Consider the following 18886-nt stretch of genomic DNA (forward strand, 5'->3'; position numbering starts at 1 on the left):
GACAAGATATGAAATAACAAAAGTAAAAGAACAAGAGAGAGAGAGCACAAATAAAGGAGAAGGTAAGGCAATCAATATAAGTGGGGTACCCGGATATTGTTCCTCTTAGGACAATCGTTTCAAGTGCAAGAACCCTCAATTATACTTTCTAACTGATGCAATAATGAGTTGTGGAGATCCTTAAATACATGGTCCCAAATCTAAGATCAACCATGCCTAACTCTATACATGTCCCGGAGGAGAAATTGAGTAACCTCTCAACCTCGCACTTGTATAGAATTGCAATGAGTTCTAGGGATTCCAAGTGATAAATCCTCTTCCTAGATGTAGACCTAACCCTTTGGTCCAGGTGGAAGGTCCTTTGCAATAATTAAGCCCTAGGTGCTAAAATCATTTCAACGCTTCACTCTGTTACACCCGCAACTAAGCACCAGCGGAAGGTTATCCTTTAGCCCATTCACTCTATTATAACCACAAAGAACTTGAGGAAATGGATGTAGGATAAATCACACCGGAGGGGAAAGGGGACGCTCCACTATCTCTCGACTCACCCTCGCAACCCTCTTTAATCTATCTTTGTCTAACTCTCGTGGTGTGTCACTCACTCACAAGAGTTACCAACAAGAACTATCAACCTTAGTATTACTCTAAGAGAGTATTTATACAATCAAGCACTCAAGATTGGAACTCAAAATAAAACATTAATTAATTGAAAGCATAATAAAAGGGTTCAATGAAACGAATACATCCTTGGGCTCACAGATACCCAAGTACCCACTAGGGGCTTTAGCTCTCCATGGAGCTAATTACAATCAATGAAATCAAATGTAAAAGCAAAGAATCCATAGAAAAGCCCTCGATAGTCATGGCGATGGTCTTGTGGAGAGTCCTCTTCTCGTCCAAGGGTCCCTTTGTCCATCCTAGGATACACCTCGCCAGATCGGTGCTGACGAAAGCTCACCCACTAACCTTCTTCCAAACCGAGCGTGATGTCAGAGCCGTAGAACCTCTCCCAATCCCTATCCAATACCTCTTAAAACCCTAACCGCCGCCCTCTCTCAAGTTGGGGAAAAGATGGAGATCAGAATTATGAAATCGGGGCTAAAATCCGGTTTAGATAGTGCTGGAATCAGGAATCCACACGACCATGTGGGTGCCCCTGTGGACTTTCACACGGGAGTGTAGAATTTCCACACGCTCGTGTGGATTCTCTGTTTTTATCCTTCTTCGGCCGGCTGTGAACAGTACATTCTGGAATGTTTTGCTATAGTGTTTGCTATAGTATCCTAATACCGTACTGGCCCAAATTACTCCCGAATCCATGCTTTCATCGAGGTAACATAAACGGGCACACGTTTACATCATAGATCACTTTGCTTCTTCAATAACGGACATGTTGGTGGAGATCTTACTATACATGCACAAGCCGGAATGCTTGAATGTGACTGCCCTTGTGCCCCTCCAAATCGTTGTGCTAACTTGAATACGAGGTGGTTGGCACACATTCCCGCATTTCGAACCTGACTTATGTCTTCGCGTTTGAACCTTCTCAAGATTTTCTCTAAATGGGGCATTTACGATCCACATGGGCTTCGTTTTTTAATACTCGGCCTCACAACCCTATCTGTATTAAAGTAACATAAATACATACATATTAGTGTTAAAACCTAATAAAAGTAATGCTCATCATAAGGAAAGAACACTTTGTATTCTTATCGCACAAGCACTTATCAGAAGACACAAGTTGTGATCGAAGTTACGTGAATGTGTGCAAACTTCGATGTGCTCAAGCAGTTACATGGTTTGGAGGGGCACAAAGGCAATCACATTTGCGTATTCCGACTTATGCAATGTTAGCATGATTTCACCAATATGGCATTTTGTTGAAGAAGCGATGCGATCTATGGCATAGACGTGTGCCTGTTTATGTTGCCTTGATAAATAGTGCGTATTCGGGAGTATTTTGGCGGAATATTGTAGCAAGTTACTGTAAAAAATCAATATAGTAATTTACTGTAGTAGTTACTGTTCACAGCCCGCAGAAAATCAGATTTCCAAAAATCCACACGGGCGTGTGGAAATTCCACACACTCGTATGGATGCCCGATTCCAGCCTTTTATAAAGCCACGACTTGTACCGATTTGGGGATCCATCTTTCATCTTTCTCTCCATCTTTTCTCCATCTTTTGGGAGGCCTGTGGCTAGGGTTTAGCGAGGCTTTGGCAAGGCTTTTGGACTGGTTCTACGGCTTCCACACCACATTTCTCTTGGAATATAGTTATTGGGGGAGCTTTTGTCAACACCGATCTGGCGAGGTGTGCCCTAGGCTTGACAAGGGGACCTTTGGAGAACATGAGGCTACTCCACAAGACCATCACCAAAAATACCAAGGGGGTTTTCCTATGGTTTACATGTTTTTACTTTCGATTTCATTATTGATTGTATCTTGCTCTATGCAAAGCTAAATCCCCTAGTGGGTGCTTGGACTTGTAAACCCTAGGATGTTATTGTTTCATTAACTTTTTATTATATTTTCCTTAATTGATATCTTTAATTGAGTTCCAATCTTGAATGCTTGTTGAATGATATCTCCCTTAAAGTGACACTAGGGTTGAGAGTGCATCTTGGTAGCCTTTATGGATGAGTGACACACTATGAGGGTTAGACAATGCTAGATTGGAGTGGGTTGAGAGGGTGAGTCGAGAGGTAGCGGAGCATCCCCTTTCCCACTGGTGTGATCCTACCTCTATGTTCCTAGAGTTCTTTGCAGTCACAATAGAGTGAAGTGTTAAGAGATGAACTCCACTTGGGCTTAGTTGCGCGAGCAACAAAGTGAAATGTTGAAGTATTCCTTGGTATCTGGGGCTTAATTGTGACTAGTGGACTTTCGGCTGGACCAAACGGTTAGATCTATATATAGGAGTAGGGTTTATCACTTGGAATCCCTAGAACTTCTTGCAACTGTACACAGTATGAGGTGTTGAGACTGAGCGATTTCTCCGCTGGGGAATAGTGTAGAGTTAGTCACGGTTGACCTAAGGTTTGGGACAGTGTATTTTAGGATTTCTATGACTCATTAAACATCAATTAGGACACATAATAGTTGGTCTTGCACTTGAAGCAATAACCCTAGGGGGAGTACAATCTGAGTGCCCCACTTTCTATTGATTGCTTTTCCTCTCACTTTATCGTTCCTCTTTTTCTTATTCCTTTTAGTTCTTTTCATAACAATTTTATTCACACTACCATTGATTCATTTTCATCATAGTTAAATAGTAATCATTGTGTTTCTACTCACTATTCCAGTGGATACGATGCCCACTCACCTGAGATTTATTACTTTGACAAACCCGTGCACTTGTGGGTCACACACAAGGGGCATTGTCAGAATCTCTTCCGCCCAAATCCTCTTATAATTGCAATGCGAGTTCACACATCCGTATATGCGTGTAAACCGTAAGTGCACAGGTGTTGAAGTAATAATCCGAGATGAGTGGGTATCGTATCCACAGAGAGTAGGGAATAAAGACACTTTAGTTGTTTTTTAACTAATGTGGAAGATGAATAGTGATAAGTGTGACAAAATATGAAATAACAAAAATAAAAACAACAAGATAGAAGGCACAAGTAAAGGAGAAGATAAGGCAATCGATAAAGATAGGGTACCCGGATATTGATCCACCTAGGATAATCATTTCAAGTGCAAGAACCCTCTATTATACTTCCTAATTGATACAACAATGAGTCGTAGAAATCTTTAATTACATGATCCTAAATCTAAGGTCAACCATGCGTAACTCTATACATGTCCCGGAGGAAAGATTGAATAACCTCTCAACCTCGCACTCGCATATAATTGCAATGAGCTTTAGGGATTCCAAGTGATAAACCCAATTCCTATGTATAGACCTAACCCTTTGGTCCAGGTGAAAGATCCCTAGCAACAATTAAGCCCTAGATGCTAAAATCACTTCAACGCTTCACTTCGTTGCACTCGTAACTAAGCCCCAGCGGAAGGTCATCCCTTAACCCATTCACTCTACTATGGCCGCAAAGAACTCTTGGAACATGGAGGTAGGATAGATCACACCGGAGGGGAAAAGGGACGCTCCGCTACCTCTCGACTCGTCCTCTCAACCCTCTCCAATCTAGCTTTCTCTAACTCTCATGGTGTGTCACTCACTCACTCACAAGAGTTACTAAGAAGAACTCTCAACCTTAGTGTCACTCTAGGAGAGTATTCATACAATCAAGTCTCCAAGATTGGAGCTCACAATAAACATCAATTTATTGAATGCATAATAAAGAGGTTTAATGAAACGAATACATCCAAGGGTTTACAAATACCCAAGTACCCACTAGGGGTTTAGCTCTCCATGGAGCTAGATACAATCAATGAAATTGAATGTTAAAACAAAGCATCCATAAAAAAAAACACCCTCGTTAGTCATGGTGATGGTCTTGTAGAGAGTCTTCTACTCGTCGCAAGGGTCCTTTTGTCTGGCCTAGGATACACCTCGCCGGATCGGTGCAAATGAAAGCTCTCCCACTAACCTTCTTCCAAACGGCATGCGATGTTAGAGCCATAGAACCTCTCCAAAGCCCTAGCCAATACCTCTCAAAACCCTAGCCGCCGCCATGTCTCAATTTCGGGAAAAGATGGAGAAAAGAATGCTTAAATCGGTGCTGAAATCGGCTTTTAAAAGGCTGGAATCAGGAATCCACACGCCCATGTGGGCGCCCCAGTGGATTTTTCACATTGGCGTGTGGAATTTCCACACGCCCTTGTGGATTCTCTATTTTCCTGTTTTCTCTGCCAGCTATAAACAGTGCTGCTACAGTATCTTTGCTACATTATTTTCTATAGTCCCTGCTAAAGTACCGACTTGAAATACTCCCAAATCTATACTTTCATTGAGGTAATGCAAATGGGCACATGTTTACATCGTGGATCTCTTTGCTTCTTCAATAACGGACATGTTGGTGGAGATCTTGTTTTATATGCACAAGTCAGAATGCTTGAATGTGACTGCACTTGTGCCCCCCTAAATAGATATGCTAACTCAAGTATGAGGAGGCTGGCACACATTCCTGCATCTGGAACCCGACCTATGTCTTCGCGTTTGAACCTTTATCAAGATTTCCTCCAAAATTAGTGCATTACGACTCACATTGGCTTCTTTCTCTCATAATCGGCCTCACAACCCTACCTGCGTAAAAGTAATATAAATACACCTATATTAGAGTTAAAACCAGAGAAAAGTAATGCTCAACACAAGGAAAGAACGCTTTGTATTCTTATCGCACAAGCACTTATCAAACTCCACCACACTTAAGTTTTTGCTTGTCCTCATGAAAAGATGAAAACATTATATGCATAGATGAAGGAGACATTGGAATTGCTTGGCCTTAGGTTCACCACAGCATACAAAGAGTGCATTCTACAAGTACGGGAAATTTCAACACTAAATACGAAAAATCAATGCTCTAGCTAAAAACTTGAATCAAAAAGGATGACAAACCCAAAATCGTGTAAGTGTGTGAACTCACTCAAGTCAACCCAAAGTATACTTGACAAGTTCCCTTTGCGTATATCCCGCAAGTGCACCGGTTCATCGAAGTAATAATCCTGGATGAGCAGGTATCGAATCCACAGGGAGTAGGGAATAATAACACTTAATCCGCTTTTTAGCTATGTGAAAGATCAACAGTGATAAGTGTGACAATGATTCAATTCTCAAAAGTAAAAACAACAAGTAAGAGAGCACGAGTAAAGGAGGAGGTAAGGCAATCGATAAAGATGGGGTACTCGGATAATGCTCCGCCTAGGACAATTGTTAGAAGTGCAAGAACCGTCTATTATGCTTCCTAATTAATACAATGGTGAGTCGTGAAAATCCTTAAATACATTGTCCCAAATCTAAGGTCAACTATGCCTAACTCTATACATGTCCCGGAGAAGAGATTAGATAACCCCTCAACCTCGCACTCGAATATAGTTACAATGAGCTGTAGGGATTCCAAGTTATAAATATCTTTGACAAGGTCCCCTTGCGTATATCCCGCAAATGCACGGGTTTTGTCGAACTAATAATCCCAGGTGAGCGGGTATCGAATCTACAGGGAGTAGGGAATAAAAATACTTAATTCGATTCTTAGCTATGTAAAAGATCAATAATAATGAGTATGACAATGATTCAATTCTCAACAGTAAAAGCAACAAGAGAGCAAAAGTAAAGAAGGGGGTAAGGCAATCGATAAAGATTGGGTACCCGGATAATGCTCCGCCTAGGATAAGTGTTTCAAGTGCAAGAACCCTCTATTAAGCTTCCTAATCAATGCAATGGTGAGTCGTGGAAATCCTTAATTACATAGTCCCAAATCTAAGGTCAACTATGCCTAACTCTATACATGTCCCGGAGGAGAAATCGAAAAATCTCAACACCTCGCACTCACATAGAGTTGCAATGAGCTCTTGGGATTCCAAGTGATAAATCTCTTCCTAATTATAGATCTAACCCTTTGGTCCAAGTGGAAGGTCCTTAACTACAATTGAGCCCTAGATACTAAGATCACCTCAACGCTTCACTCCGTTGCACGCGCAACTAAGCCCCAGCAGAAGTTCATCCCTTAGACCATTCACGCTATTATGGCCGCAAAGAACTCGAGGAACGGAGGTAGAATCTATCACACCAGAGGGAAAAGGGGACGCTCCTGTACCTCTCGACTCACCGTCTCAACCCTCTCCAACCTAGCTTTGTCTAACGCTCGTGGTGTGTCACTCACTCACAAGGTTACCAACAAGAACTCTCAACCCTAGTGTCACTCTAGGGAAATGTTCATACAATCAAGCATTCAAGGTTGGAACTCACAATAAACATCAATTTATTGAAAGCATAATAAAGAGGTTCAAAAAAACAAATACATCCTAGTGTTCACAATACCCGAGTACCCACTAGGGGTTTACCTCTCCATGGAGCTAAGTACAATCAAAGAAATAGAATGTAAAAGCAATGAATCCATAAAGAAACCCCCTCGATAGTCGTGTCAATGGTCTTGTGGAAAGCCCTCTACTCGCCGTCCAAGGATTCCATCATCCGGTATAAGATACGCCTCGACGGAAGCTCCCCTACCAACCTTCTTCCTAAGGAATGACGATGTTGGAGCCGTAGAACCTCTCCAAAACCTTGGCCAATACCCCTCGAAACTCTAGCCGAAGCCCTCTCTCAAGTTAGGGAAAAGATGGAGAAAAGAATCCTAAAATCGGGGCTGATTCAGCTTCAAATAGGGCTGGAATCGGGCGACTACATGAGCGTGGATGCTTCACGTGCTCGTGCGGAATTTCCACACCGGCGTAGGTAATATCCACACGCCCGTGTGGATTCTCTGAAACTGTCATTTTCGGCCGGCTGTGAACAGTAACTGCTGCAGTGTTTGCTGCATTGATTTGCTACATTGAACTGCTACAGTACTATGCCAAAAATACTCCCGAATCCACTTTTCATTGAGGTAACATAAACAGGCACACGTTTATGTCGTGGATCGCTTTGCTTCTTCAATGACGGGTAAGTTGATGGAGATCTTGTTCTATGTGAATAAGTCAGAATGCTTGAGTGTGACTGCCCTTGTGCCGCTCCAAATGGTTGTGCAAACTCAAATACGGGGAGGTTGGCACACACTCTAGCATCTCGCACCCGACTTATATCTTCGCGTTTGAACCTTAGCAAGATTTCCTCCAAAATCGGTGCATTGTGATCCACATTGGCTTCTTTCCTTCATAATTGGTTTCACAACCCTACTTGCATAAAAGTAACATAAAAACACACATATTAATTTAAAAACCCGAGAAAAGTAATGCTCAACATAAGGACAGAATGCTTCGCATTCATATCACACAAGCACTTATCAAACTCCCCGACACTTAAGCTTTTGCTTGTCCTCAAGCAAAAATTAAACATTCTGTGCATCAATGAAGAAAATATTGAAAGTGCTTGGCCTTAGGTTCACCAAAGTATACAAAGAGAGCATTCTACAAGTAAGGGAAATTTCAGCATTAAAAACAAAAAAATCAAAGCTCTAGATAAAAACTTGAATAAAAAAGGACAACAAACCCGAAATCGTGTACGTGTGTGAACTCACTCAAAACAACCCAAGGTATACTCCTCAAAATTCTAAGTACAAGGGACTTATTTATCTACAAAAGTGACAACAATTTCAAAGATGGTAGTAGCTTCACACATCCTCTAAGGTAGCCCTTTCAAAAGCGGCCGCTAAGGTGGCTGATCGCTTCCCCGCAAGTGTACGGGATCGCCAAGTAATACCTCGTGTGAAGACACGAGGATCGTATTCCACAGGGCTAAGGATCTCCTATTACTCCTTCTCGAGCTATTATCTAGCCTAAGAACTCAAGTGATGGGTTTTACTCTAATAGGTGCAAATTAAAAACTAAACACAAGATTAAAAACAATATTATGAACAAATTAGAGAGAACAAGCAATAAGCAAGCAAGATAATCGATGAAAGTGCAAAGGCCTATGGATGTGGATCCCCTTGAGGGGTTATCATGCAACATGGATGATGATTTAAAAGATGCAAGGGTAAATTGGACCATGAGATTCCAAGATTAGAACAACCCCAATTTCTCGTGATTGAACCCTAATCCCATACGAACATAGATAGGAATTTCTTCCAAAATCTACATTCCCTACGATTGCATTAAGTACAAGGAAATCTCGCTTAGGAATAAACCTACTCTTCTTGGATTAAACCTACATGGAGGGCTACCAAACACCCGATTTCTCGGTGTGATGATACAAGTATCCCCTTCTAATCCATTCATGACCTAATACATGCGAGCAAGTCACATCTACATGCATCATTCATAAAAGAGCTACGGATTTCTCCTTGGTGTAACACTTAGCATGAAAAACAATGGATTAGATCTCAAAAAAATACCCAAGCATAGAATTAACAAGTAATCATCCAAAAATACATGATAAAAACCCCCAAGGTTCACCAACACCCGGTGGCCTTGGGGGTCTAGTATGTCATCATCTCATAACAAAGCATACAATCAAGCAAAAACATGAAACAAAGGCATAGTATGACACTCCCTAGATGAAATGGTGAAGGATGAGGCGAGAATATGCCGAATGACGCTTCCCCGCCAAAGGAATGCCGAATGGCGCTTCCTCTAGCCAGCGGTTCTCCTTCCTTCAAATCGTGATCGATCTCCCCTTTGAATGATGTTGCCTTCTTGCCTTGAGAGCCTTGGACCTTGGGCTTGAATGATCTTCTAGCTTTCTTGCCCTTCTTCTCCTCCCAAAGGTCGCCCAAAAATCTCCCAAATGATCTCCCAAAAGTCGGCCAGACAAAAAGTTCTTTAATCAGCCCTAAAAGTGAGTATATATACCCCCGAGGGCATACGGGCCGTATAGGGGAGTCGTATGGGGAGTCGTATAGCACTACGAAACCCTAGATTCGCGTTCCGGACGAGGGTGCATCACGGCCTCCATACGGCCCCGTATCTTTGGGTAGTATGGAAATCCGGACAGAACACCAACTCAATCCATTTGCTACGATTGCATCTGGCCCCCATCTTGGGTAGTATGGGGGTAGTATGAAAATTCTATTTTTCTTCTCTTATTGCCAAAAATGATATCTTCTTGTTCTCCATGGCTTCCATATGCCCTACAAAGCAAATAATAGAGCGATTAAGCGTGAAAGCGGGCATCAAACCTCACAAAAATACATGCAAAGTGCATACGATACATATATGAAAAACACCTACATTTAGACACTTATCAAACATCCCCACACTTAAGCGTTGCTTGTCCCCAAACAAACAACTCATGAAAAAAACAAAGAGGCGAGAAGTGGCTAAATGCAATACCTACGGCTCAAGCAAATATAAGATTCCAAAAAGCAAAGGATAATGAAACATAGATGTTGAGTTATAGTCATTAAGCATAATAAAAAAATATCTGTCTCACCCCTAATATGTATATGCGTGTAAGTGAATCCTTTATCTCATTTGCCACTGATCCGGGTCTAGCTCAAGGACTTCAATCGAGTACTGACTCTAGATGCTAATCACTCCACATACAAAGAATACTAAGTCTTAAACTACTAAGTGCTACTTCAATGGCCAAGTAAGATCCTTCTAATTCTATAGCTTGAAACTAAATCCTTTTTCTTTTTCAAAAACCTTTGGTAGGTACTCAAAAAGATCACTAGGGTTTTTTTATTTTTCAACTCAATATTCAACATCCGAGTCCGACTAACGTGAGCTGCATCAAAAATCATTTTAAAAATCTTTCTAGAGGATGCACATCTTTGGTTAGGCACAAGAGCCACCCAACTACTCGATTACGGTCTACATAGGCGCATTCATGCTTCATTAGCGGAGGAATCTTGACATAGACTCATTCTTTTTTTCACTTTCACTCTCACCCTAGATCACATCTTGAGTACACTACATGCCACAAAACTCGGATTAGCTCAACAAGACTTAGAAGTTCTTAAGAAAACATTGAAGGATAGAACTTAGTGTTCTAAGGCCAAGTACTCAAAGTAGTGTGTTAAGCATACAAGAGAGTTAGAGTAGTCACATTGGCTATTCGAGGGGCATCGACAAAAAAATTCGAGTGCACAAGACAATACTATGGGGTGAAAGCGAGATTCAATAAAGCATAAAAAAACAAGTAACTCACATCCATCATTAGTCAAGCTAAAAAGAATCTTACAAGAATGAATAAAAGCCATCATTGGTAACACTAGCATGTAAACAATGTTCCTAAAACATGAAATGCACCCATCCCCACACTTAGTGTTGTACATTGCCCTCAATGTACACTAATCATGAAAAACATGCAAGATGGAGCAATGAAAATAATTGAGGAGGGTGAAAAAAACAAAACTTCCCGGTTTTATCTTGTGTTCAGTCGTGAGGTATGACTCGACAAAAGGTGTGGTGAGCAACACATGTCTCGTCGACCTCCATTAAAAAAACTAGGAAAGCTCACCAAATTCCCTCAATGCCTGCGAAAGTCAAAAGGGGACATCATCATTCCACGAAAAATTCACACATACAAACACAAAGGGAGAGACTAGGGAAAAAGTCAACAAAAATACATAGATGAAAAACAAAATAAAGTTCAACACCAAGAGTTGGGAGGAAAAGATCCATGCCAACTCAACAAAAACACAAACATAATACACAACAAAAATAAAGTAAAAGTAGATAAAAAAAGTATCCATGCTCAAAGCGAGCCGCTACTCATCACAATCCGGTCTTTGGTGGTGGTGGCATGGTGGCGAAGGAGTATCGCGGCGAGAACCATAGTATGAGGGTAATGAAAGCGGTGAAAATCGCCTCGAGTCGTGCCTGTCCCTCAAGGACACGGTGAGGCTGGTCACGGATCTCATGTTGCTCTGGCCCTGCACTACAGAATCTCTCCCTCAATCCCCCTCGGGTCTCATGTCGAGCCGGGTAATGAAGTAGTACTGGGGGGTAGGAGCAGTGCGACCTCGGGGCTCGACTACGTGTGCTCTGCTCGGTTCTTGTTGGACTCACCGGTGGCTTGGTGCTTTGTGGGGGCCTGCCCTCATGCGCTCGGCAACCACCAAGCCAATCGCCCTGTATGTGTGCCTTCCGAGGGGTGCCGTACCTCCTACAGCAGTCATACCTCGCGTGCTGCTCAAAGCAGGACCCATGCCACGGATCAATCCGGTCACATAGGGGCCCAATAAAGATAGCTCCCAATCGAGTATCACGAGCCACGGTGAAGGAATGCATCAGCGACAATGTAGCCAAGGTGAGTAGGGGTGCCTCTCAAAGATGCCATACATCGTAAAGAGATCGGATTGGGTGACCACCCCCTTGCTATCGGTCCGGCCCCAAAGAGAACGGGCAATCAAGGCATGAATGAATCTATGTGCGGGTCGATCATGCGTGAGGGCCTTTTGGGTCGTATCTTCACCCGCTAAAGTTGCCCAATAGTTGCTCCTACCCACCTCACTCGGGAAATCAAGCTTAAGGCGTTTGCGGGCATGGATTTGATAAAATCATCATCATATAATCCCCAAGTACTTGGCAAAGTCCAAATGATGCATAGTGCGCTTCCTTCCAAAAAGCTTGAAAAGCGGATGGTGACAAGTTTCTTATTCCATACGGATTGTCCATCTTGTCGCGCCTCAAATGTACTCAAGACCTCCAAGGTTAATTGGCGGAAGGTTGGCTCGTTAATGGCAAAGAGTTTATCCCAACAATTGTGTGAGAGCCAATCCCGTACTTGACTTGCAAATCCAAGGTTGTCCACAAGTTCCCAATCAAGATAGCACAAAGTCCCGAATGGTTTTTGTCTTCAATCTATCATATCTCTCTCGATGGTGGGACAATTTGAAGGCGGGTTCATCGGGTGTAGAGGGATAGCTCGGTAGTTCTTGGGCGCTTGGAGGCGAGTCTTTTTAGTGTTAGGCATCCCTACAATGAAGAAAAAAACTTTGATCAAGCTCAAAGGGAGACAAGATAACTCAAAAATAACATGGTAGAGATAGAGGAGACTAATGAAAAAAATTGGTTTTTGGGACCATACGGCCGTATGGGGGGCCGTATAGTCACTATTCACATGACAAGAGTCTCCCCTATAATCATGGAATCGAAAAAAATTTGTACATAAATTTGAATGAAAATTCATTCACAACATTCACATCAACCAAACCAAAGCAAATTGCTAAAGAAATTCCATGCAAAAAGTCTCAAGAATGCCCAAAAAAATGGAAAAAGAATAAAAACTAGGGCATTGAAAAAAAGCATACCGAGCGAAACCTTGAGAAAAACAAGCTTTAAACTCGGGGTAAGATCACTAGATCGAAGTCTCCAATGGATTGGAAGAAGTTTTTTTGGAAGAAAAAAATGAAGAGATTCGGCCAAGAATCGAGAGAGAAAAGGAGAGAAAAATTTCGGTGGAGTTGAAGAGAAATGAGAGGTGGAAGAGAGAGAGAGAATGAGAGGCCTTTAAGGGGAGTCCCGCCACCATACGACCCCCATCTTGGGGCCGTATGGGGGGCCCGTCTGAGTGAGGGAGCTCCCTCGGCCCGATACATCCGAGCCCGACTCGGACGGCCCCCATGCGAGGGGCCGTATGGGGGGCCGTCTGAGTGAGCCGCGAGGCCATCCGGGATCGGCTCTGTGGTCAGCTCAGACGGCCTCCATACGACCCAGTATGGCCGTAAACCTTTAAATGCCAATCAAATCCATGAAAACCTGCCTCAAATGATGTAAAAATGAAAAAAAGAAAGCGAGCGACTTCTCCAAAAAAAGCGACTAAAAATGAATAAAAGCGACGATCTAGCACATGAATTAACACCTACACATGTGTGTCTCAAGAGGTTTCACAAATATACCACAATAAAAAAATGATGAGAGAAATGTGCCAAGTGTATGAGCATGAACTTATTCAAAAACAAACAAGTCTAAGAAATACGAGAATTGAAATGAACTAAGAACTAAAATACGAAAAATGCAAGCAAAGACCACCGAACACTTGGGTTGCCTCCCAAGAAGCGCTTGTTTAACGTCACGAGCCTGACGTACCTTGTTCCTTACCTCATGGGGGTTCAAACAATTTGAAGCCACCCCCGGTTTCCCTTGTAGTGTTGTTTCTTCCCGGTAGATTGAATGACAACATTGAAAATACCTCGAATTGTTTATGAGTGGAGAGGGGTGAAAAATTTACCTTTCCTCCATGAGATGTGGGAGGATGAAGCTTGTTACCTTTCTTTTTTCTCCCATGGATCTCCCTCCACATTCTCTTCATAAATGATTCTTTTTTGTCTTTTTCTTTAGCATTAGTACAGGATACCCTCACTTTTGGTGGCTTCAAATTGTGAATTGGAGGATGATGATGAGGTTCTTCTTCTTCTTCGTTCTCCAACTCCCCCAAATATTCATCCAAAGGATTTAAAGAGAGCACTTCCTGCACACAATCAGAAATCAATCTATCAGTTTCATCAACGAAATAAAGTGTGTCATCATGATCTAAAGAATGTTTCATCGCAGCTGGCAAAGTGTACACCACTTCCTCTTCTCCGACTCTTAACGTCAACTTCCCTCCTTTCAAGTCAATTAAGGCACCCGAGGTGCTGAGGAATGGTCGGCCAAGAATTAGTGGTATCTCCACATCTTCATCTATGTCCATGATGACAAAGTCCACGGAAAAAAACAAATTTATCCACTCGCACAATCACATCTTCGACAATCCCACGAGGTTTTCTTGTTGATCGATCGCCTAGCTGTAAAGGTCATCCTCGTGGGCCTTAATTCATCAAGCCAAGTTTCAAATACATGGTGTAGGGCATGACGTTTATGCTAGCCCCCGAGTCCGCTAGAGCATTTTCTTGGATTCCACCTTCAAGCAAGCACGGGATAATGAAGCTTCCCGGATCTTTCAACTTTTGTGGGAGCTTCTTTTCGAGAATGGCCGAGCAATTCCCGTAAAGTGCAAGCTGTGCCCTCTTCCTCCAACTTTCTCTTGTTCGTGAGGAGCTCTTTTTAGAAAACTTGGCATATTTTTGGCATTTGGGTCAACGCTTCAACTATCGGGATGTTCAAATGGAGTTGTTTGAAGATGCTCATGAATTTTCTGAAGTGAACATCCTCCTTCTCATGCTTCAATCTGGTTGGATAAAGGGATTGGAGGCTTATACTCGGATGATTTTGTTGGTCCTTGTTGTTGGAACTTGTCATTTTATACCCTGATTTTTTTGTCTTCACTGTTTTTCTTCAACTAGCTTGGGGTCTTCCCGGAGGCTACCCCACTTTTCTTGACACTTGGGTCAACTTCGACCCTTGTCTCCACTTGCTTTCCCACTTCTAAGAGCAATGGCCTTTAAGTGCTCCCTTGGATTTTTCTTCCGTGTTGCTTGGAAGACAACCCTAGGGGACGTTCAGAATGTGCCTTCGTGAGTTCCCCCTACTCGATGCTCAAGTGACTTTCACGAAGCTTGGAGGTTTCTCAAAAATAGAACCTATCTCACTAAAGCGTTACGGGCGTCTTTGAGTGAGTTGAGCATTCACCTTGCCAAATTGTGCATCCATGCTACTAGTTAGATTATTGAACCTGTCATTGAGTGCTGAGCATGAACTTGGCAAGGATCTCTTGATGGAAAAACTTCCTCTCAACGGCCGGGTTGTTGAAATTGAGATCCTTGAGGTGGTGCACCTCTTTGTTGTTGTTGGCCTTGGTTCCATGAAAAAAATTTGGGTGGTTCTTCCAACCCGGATTGTAAGATTGAACTATATGGGTTCCCTTGATTGCGTTGCCCCCAATGTAGTCCACATTCTCAGCGGATGCAGCAGACGAGCTAGCAATCGGACATTGGGCTGCACCGTGCCCACCACCGCAAAGTACTACAACTTAGCACCGATTCGGGCCTTGAACTACGCCCATAAGAAGATCAATCTTTCGAGTCAACACGTCAACCTTTGCGGCTAAGGCATTATCACTACTTACTTCATAAAAGCCCAGCAGTCTTTTTGTGAAGGTCCCCTTGAGGCCCAATGTGATTCATTGCTTGCCATTGACTCAAGTAATTGCTCGGCCTCATCGGGGTACTTGTTGCTAAGGGAACCGCCCGCCGTGGCATCAATGAGTTGGCGAGTAGCATAATTTAGCCCATTGTAAATGATTTGTACTCGCATCCATGAAGCAAAAACCATGGTGGGGGCACCTTCTAAGGAGATCCTTGAATCTCTCATAAGCTTCAAACAATGTTTCGGACTCCCCTTGTTTAAAGGCTGAAATTTCTTGCCTCAACTTTCGCCGCTTTGCTTGGCGGAAAATATCTTCAAGGAACTTCTCCACCATGTCCTTCCATGTTTTAATAGATCCCGGAGACAATGAGGTAAGCCAACGATAAGCTCCATCTCTCAAACTGAATGGAAATAGTCTCAAAGCGGATAGCATCGTCCGACACCCCATTGATCTTGAATGTAGAGCAAATTTGGAGGAACCGGGAAAGGTGGTCATGCACATCCTCATGGGCAAGACCATTGAATTGGACTGAATTTTGGATCATGCCGATTGTACTTGCGTGAAGACACGAGGATCGTATTCCACAGGGCTAAGGATCTCCTATTACTCCTTCTCGAGCTATTATCTAGCCTAAGAACTCAAGTGATGGGTTTTACTCTAATAGGTGCAATTAAAACTAAAACAAGATTAAAACAATATTATGAACAAATTAGAGAGAACAAGCAATAAGCAAGCAAGATAATCGATGAAATGCAAAGGCCTATGGATGTGGATCCCCTTGAGGGGTTATCATGCAACATGGATGATGATCTAAAGATGCAAGGGTAAATTGGACCATGAGATTCCAAGATTAGAACAACCCCAATTTCTCGGCGATTGAACCCTAATCCCATACGAACATAGATAGGAATTTCTTCCAAAATCTACATTCCTACGATTGCATTAAGTACAAGGAAATCTCGCTTAGGAATAAACCTACTCTTCTTCGGATTAAACCTACATGGAGGGCTACCAAACACCCGATTTCTCGGTGTGATGATACAAGTATCCCCTTCTAATCCATTCATGACCTAATACATGCGAGCAAGTCACATCTACATGCATCATTCATAAAAGAGCTACGGATTTCTCCTTGGTGTAACACTTAGCATGAAAACAATGGATTAGATCTCAAAAATACCCAAGCATAGAATTAACAAGTAATCATCCAAAATACATGATAAAACCCCCCAAGGTTCACCAACACCCGGTGGCCTTGGGGGTCTAGTGTGTCATCATCTCATAACAAAGCATACAATCAAGCAAAAACATGAACAAAGGCATAGTATGGACACTCCCTAGATGAAATGGTGAAGGATGAGGCGAGAATATGCCGAATGACGCTTCCCCGCCAAAGGAATGCCGAATGACGCTTCCTCTAGCCGCGGTTCTCCTTCCTTCAAATCGTGATCGATCTCCCCTTTGAATGATGTTGCCTTCTTGCCTTGAGAGCCTTGGACCTTGGGCTTGAATGATCTTCTAGCTTTCTCGCCCTTCTTCTCCTCCCCAAGGTCGCCCAAAATCTCCCAAATGATCTCCCAAAAGTCGGCCAGCAAAAAGTTCTTTAATCAGCCCTAAAAGTGAGTATATATACCCCCGAGGGCATACGGGCCGTATAGGGGTCGTATGGGGAGTCGTATAGCACACGTAAAACCCTAGATTCGCATTCCAGACGGGGTGCATACGGCCTCCATACGGCCCCGTATACTGGGTAGTATGGAAATCTAGACAGAACACCAACTCAATCCGCTGCTACAGTGCATACGGCCCCCATACTGGGTAGTATGGGGGTAGTCTGAAATTCCTGTTTTCTTCTCTTATTGCCAAAATGATATCTTCTTGCTCTCCATGGCTTCCATATGCCCTACAAAGCAAATAATAGACGATTAAGCGTGAAACGGGCATCAAACCTCACAAAATACATGCAAAGTGCATACGATACATATATGAAAACACCTACATTTAGACACTTATCAGTGGCTTTCACACTTTCGAGGTGGTAGCTCTTTCTACCGGAGTGGTAGCTTTCACTCATCCTATGAGATAGCTCTTTCTCTCATTTGGGCATAGCTAGTATCCTCATAGGTGGTAGCTCTTTCCACCCAACAAGCACAATAAAACTATTTTGTTTCTTTTTCTTTGCATTTTCCATTTTTTTTTCAGAATTTGCACAAGAAACAACTATAACTAGTCCCTTTAACATCAAACTTGAGTTTCCAATAGAGTTTAAAGAGTGAGTAGTGTAACAAGTATAAATCGGGTAAAAATTCCTAGAAATTCAAGCAAGAACTAGAGCATGAAAACATTCAATGTTAAAAATTCTCCTAAACTCAAGAATACAATGCTTGCAACTAAGGTGAACCGCCATTGGCTATATGAGCATATAACAATCAAGAACAATAGAAAAGATGTGTGCACTATGAAACTCCCCCCCACACTTAAGTTGTACATTGTCCCCAATGTACACATGCAAGCTCACACAAAATATACATCCTACAAAAGAAAATATGGGAGAAGCAATCAAAACAATACTCCCCTGACTCCTCGTGTTCCATTTGATGAAGCTAATTCCATGGGAGTAGTGTTCCGATGAGTTGTGAAGCTCACACGGGCAAGTGCCGAAGCACCTTGGCCGTGCCCATGACAAAGTCTCAATTCCCAAGAAGACAAGACCATCTGCACACATACACGAGGGGGGGTCAGTGAAGATCAATAAAATAAAAACAACTTGAGTATACAAAAGATAGAGCAATGAATACAACTCGAGACCACAAAATGAAAATAAACTCAGAAGGAAAATCCTTTCTGAGTATACCAATCCAAAATAAAATGCAAAAAATAAAATGCGAAAAATAAGAACAAAGAAGGTAAAGACGCCTCAAGTGTCGGTGTCAATAGCTAGTACATCTGTTTCCGTTGCTGGTGAAGATGACGCTGGTGCTGCAAAATAAATGAAGATTAGCAAAGAAAAGAGAAAGAGAAGCTTACCGACAAAATGAGAATGAAAGACTAGAAAACGGCTGGAAAACTCAATTAACAACCCTCTAAAATGACAGTGAGAGGTCAGGAGAGAGCAAGGATGTGTTCTCAAAATGTATGAGGGTAAAAAGATGAAGAAACCCGAAAAGATTTTAAAGAAAACCTGCGATTCTTGCATATCTGTAAATCCACACGGGCGTGTGGGAATTAACCACGCCAGTGTGCCCGACCCACAGGGGCAGACGCACGCCCCTGTGGACTCTCCATGCAACCAAGAAAATTCTCTAAGACCCACGCCCGTGCAAAAAATTCCACATGGGCGTGGATATTC

General features: G+C 42.6%; 1 non-coding gene across 1 annotated transcript; it reads left to right on the top strand.

Annotated features, from left to right (window-relative positions):
* Positions 1–15715: 15715 nt before the first annotated feature.
* On the top strand, positions 15716–15822 carry LOC120283131. Its single transcript, XR_005543132.1, has one exon. It is a non-coding gene; the product is annotated as a small nucleolar RNA R71 (small nucleolar RNA).
* Positions 15823–18886: the final 3064 nt, after the last annotated feature.

Source organism: Dioscorea cayenensis, chromosome 18 (assembly GCF_009730915.1).
Source record: "Dioscorea cayenensis subsp. rotundata cultivar TDr96_F1 chromosome 18, TDr96_F1_v2_PseudoChromosome.rev07_lg8_w22 25.fasta, whole genome shotgun sequence".
Lineage (NCBI taxonomy): Eukaryota > Viridiplantae > Streptophyta > Magnoliopsida > Dioscoreales > Dioscoreaceae > Dioscorea > Dioscorea cayenensis.